This window comes from Myotis davidii, unplaced genomic scaffold (genome assembly GCF_000327345.1).
Source record: "Myotis davidii unplaced genomic scaffold, ASM32734v1 scaffold1429, whole genome shotgun sequence".
Lineage (NCBI taxonomy): Eukaryota > Metazoa > Chordata > Mammalia > Chiroptera > Vespertilionidae > Myotis > Myotis davidii.
The window spans coordinates 11779-17312 of record NW_006300023.1 but is presented as its reverse complement, the minus strand read 5'-3'; positions in this window follow the sequence as shown (position 1 = coordinate 17312).

The window sequence follows — 5534 nt, the reverse complement described above, 5'->3', positions numbered from 1 at the left end:
TAGAAAATAAAGAAACAAATGAAAATAAAGGAAAATAAAGATAACAAAATAATAATAAAATAAAATAAAAATGAAAAAGTGAAGTGTCGTTCCTTTCTACCGAGTTTTAATTCTCCATGAGGGCTGGTTTAAGATCCCACTCTTTTGTACTGTTTGCTGCTTCTCAGCTTCCTATTGCTGGCACTGAACAGCCTCTGTTTAGGCTGGTCCCTGAGGTCTCTCAGGGACTATTCAGATTTTTTTGTATCCTTTGTATCACTCAGGGTGTAGTCTGAGTATGGCTGTATGAGTGTGGCCCTGGGCTGAGAGATGGGGGGGTGTCGGCAGTTAATTATGAAGCAGGCTTAAGGCATAGGGGTTACCACCAGGTGTGTTATCAAGCTGTGAGCACAATTAATCTTTCTCTGCCCTGGTTTATTCTTTTTAACCCTTCCAATACTAAATTAGATCTATACCTGTTCTTAGTTTTATCACAGAAGGTCTAGGTATATTTTCTTGAAAGTAAAAGTACATTTAAATGTGTTCATAAATATTAATCTAAAAATGCTGACTGTTCACTTTTGGTAGTTAAAGGATTGAGGTTTCTAAGAGTAAGAATTCTAATACATTAAAAAACAACTAAACTCCCAGGAGCCAAGCAGAGGAGAAACGGAGCTGAAGTCCAAAGCTGCCCTGGTGATTTAGAATTGTTTGCTAGGCAGACTCAGCCCTCGAGATTCAGGACAAAGAAGGGGGGCTGGATGCCTGAGCTGCCTGCAGTGGCCCTAAAATAAAAGCAGCAGCAGCAAGAAAAGTGCGGGGGCAGCAGAAATTTACCTGACACTAGAGCTGCCCTGCTGCTGCCCAGTGAGTAATGAGTGTTTTACAACAAGCAATACAAGCCTTTGGCTTGCTGGCTACAGCAGTTAAGCCAGAAACCAGTGACTGCTACTAGCCTTCCTGCAGCCCCAGGAATAGAGCAGAAAGCCTGGGATCTATGAACATTGCAGATAGAGCTAGTGAAAGCTCCCTGTTTGCAAATGTACTGAAAGAGTTCAGTATCTGTTGCTGCTGGAAGAGGAGGGGCTGATATCCCCTTCCAGTGCACTCCTTTGGGAAAGTCCCGGTCACTGCTCTGCCACAAAGGGTACTGGTGGAAAGACAAGGATAGCAGGGCCCTGTAACTAATAAACAGGGTTAACAAAAGGGAAAATAAAAAGGCACTCTCCTTGGACCTTAGAGCCTTTAAAATTCTCCAAGAGAGGAGGAGTCTGACTCAGATACTGGCCAAGACTCCCTTGGGTTAGGTGGACCAGAAGCTACATATTGAACTTATAGACTGCAGTTTGCTAAGCAGAGGTCCAAGCCCAGTTGTATAGGGATTAAGCTGTTTGCATACAGCAAAAAAACTTTCTCCTGAGCCAGAATACATTTTAAGGAAATTGGACAGACTGTGTTTGTGGCTAGAAAGAACTGGCCGCAATGCACAGTCCTGACAGTGGCCTGCAGAAAACTGTATAATAGACTTAGATGATGCCTGCATCTTCATGGACATGGCTCCAGAGAGACAAGGGCAACTTAGCATTGTGTAAGAAGGTCATTTCCCTAAGATGTTTGTATAGCCCTACCATGTTTCATGTATGGTAGCAGAAAATGTGGCTGCCTAAAGTAGCCACATTGCCCATATTGTACCTCATTATGTTGACATGTTAGATTAACCTTCATTCCCTTACAGATTTGAATGCAATTGTCAAAAGGGCAGGTGCCCAACTGGACAAAGAAGAATACCTATCAGGTTTTGGTCTCTATTGAGAGACAGTTGGCAGCCTGTATACTGTCTTGCAGGCCTGTGTACCGTGCCCATGTCAGGGGTGGCACAAACCTCAACTATGGGAAACTGGGGAAGACCTGTTTGGAACAGAGGGAAATAGTGAAGTGGTGAATACTAGCCCTCTGTTACAGGAATTACAGACCCTGTGAGGTCCTGTGACATGTGAGACCCTGTAAAGAAATAAAGCTCCCTTAGTCCATTCTGAGAGAACAAGTCAAGTAAGGGGAGCCCTAGTACAGAGACAGCTGTAACTATCTACTTAAATATAGACACATTGTAAATTTTTTCTTGCCATTTGAAGACAGTTATATTACTCTGAAGAGTCCATGAAAAGGACTGACAAGGAAAATCAGAAGATCTTAAGGCAGGTCAGTAGCCTTTTCTCCTTATGTAATTCCTCTGAAATTTGGTAATACTTAATAAATAAATCATGGCAATAAATTTATTTGCATAAATTCAATAAGACTGGTTTGCAATAGTGGTTTTATTGACCGAAAACTTTAACTGGAGTATCATGTTTTAAAGAGCCCTGTCTGAGCTATAAAGACTTAAAGCCAATAAGAGTGCCATAGAGAAAGCCTGGTATCCTGCTTGGTAGCCCTGAAAATAGCTGATGCTGGAGCATCAGGCCCATGCCCTACCATCACTGGTGGTTGGTCAGAGTACAAGGGGAGCAATAAGGGCACCTCTGTGTCCCTGCAAAACCCCCACGCACTCTGGGCCACGACAAGTAGGAGGGCTGCTGAGAAGGGCCTTAAAGCAAGGATAATGGGACCAGGCAGAGCCACTGCAGGTGAGGAATTCACCTAACTCAGCAAATACTGCAGGCAGGCCTGACGGCAGCTGGATGGCTTGGCTTCCTGGCCCTATGGGGCACATTAAGATTCAATCATGAAATTCCAGCAAAGGTAGTCAGTTACCATTCTTATTGTGTTTATGCAAACAATCAGGCTAAATTTAATATAGTAAATAAATTAGCATTTTAATAAACAGAGGGATAATTTCAAGGAGAAAAACTCTATTTCAATAGAGGTTATTAAAACTGAAATGGTTTCTTTCCCTTCCACCAGACCATTTGTTACAGTTTGTCTCCACCAAGTCACAAGCCCACCTCCTTCTATGCCCAGGCCTCATCGTCCCTCTAACAGACAGCAAGGATCTCTGCTCTGAGAGAAAACTCCGTCCCGCCTCAGCACAAAGCAGTTACAGAAGAAATCCAATGTCCATTTTCCCTAAAAGAATTCAGAGCCAGGGTCCTTGAAGTAATATAGTAGGCAGTTAGACAGACATGAGCAGAGCAAGGACAATGGGCCAATTGGCACTGCCAGATGTAACTAAGTCTCTCCACCTCTATGTAGGTAAGACAAGGAGACTCCTCAGAAGCAAGAGGGAACCAGTTTTCAGACAAAACAGCCAAAGAGACTGCAAAAAGACCAGTAGGGCCACTTGAAGTACTGGTAGGAGTACCACTCCAGAATCTACAGCCAAACCCTGTTTACACCTCAGAAGAAAAGGAAACAACCACAAAATTACATGCAAAAGGGACTTCCCAAGGATGGCTACTATTACCAGATGGAAGGCCTTTTGTTCCAGAGGCTTTGGGCTGAATCATCGCCTCCCAGACACAACAAAGTACTCACCTGGGAGGAAACAAACTAGCTGAACTCCTAGGAAGGGAATACTACATACCAAGGCTACATCAGATAACTTGGGATATAGCCAGAAGGTGCCAAATTTGTGCCCAGTCCTTACAGGCACTCCAGACCAGCTCAGCAGCTGTGTACCAAATCGCCCGGGCAGCTCATCAGGAAGCCCACATGCCCAACCCAAACAGCCCACCTGTGTGTGCCCCTGGTGATTTGGTCTGGGTGAAGTGACACGATCCAGGTACTCTTGAGCCTTGGTGGGAAGGGCCTTTCCAGGTCATCCTTAGCACCCCAACTGCTGTCAAAGTTGGGGGAAAGAAGCGCTGGATTCACCACACACAAATCAAGAAGGCTGAAGACGCATCAGGACAATGGACTGTAGAGTGCACAGCAGACCCACTCAAGGTCAGACTGAAAAGAGACCCTGTCTAGGCATCTTCCTTTTATGCCTCCTGGTTTTGGCAAGTGGGAATCCCCACCAAGCCCCAGTTTACTCCTGGGAGGTCACCTGCACGCTGGACGGTAAAATCATTGGGAAGACCACCACCTCAAGACCCCCGAAGCTACATACTGATCTTTGCAAAATATTTGGGAAAGAATGGAACCACCCCCTCACTATAAGGGGATCTGGGATATTAGGGGGAAATGCTGGGTATGTATCTACACAGACATATGGGTGTGGAAGCCTTAGCCTTGAACAAGACCTATGGTGAACCCAGCACTATGTCTTCCCCCGAGAAGGGCCCCCAGAGTGTAGGGGTGAAGATGACTATTACTGTGTCTCTTGGGGCTGTGAAACCTTAGCCCCATGGAAGACCACTGACTCACCACTCTGGTTTACCAGGACAGTGAGGCCTGGGGCACCCACGGCCAACTGCTCAGTTGGGGACTGCAATCCAGTAATGCTACAATCTTTAGACTGGAGGGGGAAAAATATGGGGGATCTGACTATATGTGTCAGGCCGGGATCTGGGCGAACTTTTCACCATTCAACATCGCACCCTTCCCCTGGTCCAAAACACTGTGGGCCCCCTGCACCCAATATTCCAACCTGAGCCCCCCAACCCCCCTAGGCCTATGCAAGCTCCAACCCTGCCTCCATCTGTTCCAGGAACTCCTGACTGGAACAACAAGGAGACACTGGAGCCAGCCCCAACACCAACCGGATCCTTGGGGGAACTTAAACCACCACCGGAAACATCTCATAGGGGTTTAGTGGGGACTCTAGAGGCTATGTTCCACTTCCTTAACAAAACTTCACCCAATATGACTAAGGACTGTTGGTTATGTCTAAACCCTGAACCACCTTATTATATAGGGATTGAGGCAAATATCTTTTTTGGATCAAATGCTTCTGAAATTCGCCAACTACTCAGTTGAAAGCTTGCCTGATGGTCTCTGCATGTGGGGCCACCACTCTTACCTTAGAGGACTTACAGGGAGCTGGTACCTGTATAATCCTGGTAAATTACCCCTAAAGTCCTCTCCGTATTCTTCTTCCTGTACCCAGGTAATAGAACTTCCTAAGGAATATGATGAATCCTTAAATAGATACTTTGTTGCACCAGAGGGTACCTGGTGGGCATGTGATAATGGAATTATTCCCTGTGCTTTCCCCCCCAATATTACTATCAAAATCAGATCCAGGCATTTGAATCCTAACCACATACTCCGACAGGTATATTACTATTCGGGAGAAAGGGGAAGGGAACATCTATGGTTAGAGCCCAGGCCGTACAAAAGAGCACCCGTCTTAGTCTCCCTCCTTGTTGGACTAGGCATAGCAGGATCCACAGCTGTTGGGAAGCTGCTCTGGTAACTGGACAGCAAAACTATAAGGAACTAGGGCAGCAAATTGACCAGGATCTCAGCACTCTTGAAAAATCTGTAGGACAGCTAGAAAACTCTCTAAGCTTTTTAGCAGAACTAGTTTTACAGAACCAAAGGGGGCTAGACTTGCTATTCCTTAAACAAGGTGGATTGCGCCTAGCTTTGGGAGAAGCTTGTTGTTTTTATACCAACCACTCGGGAGTTATTCGGGAAAGTTTAAGCCAACTTAAAAAATGCCTCTTAGATAG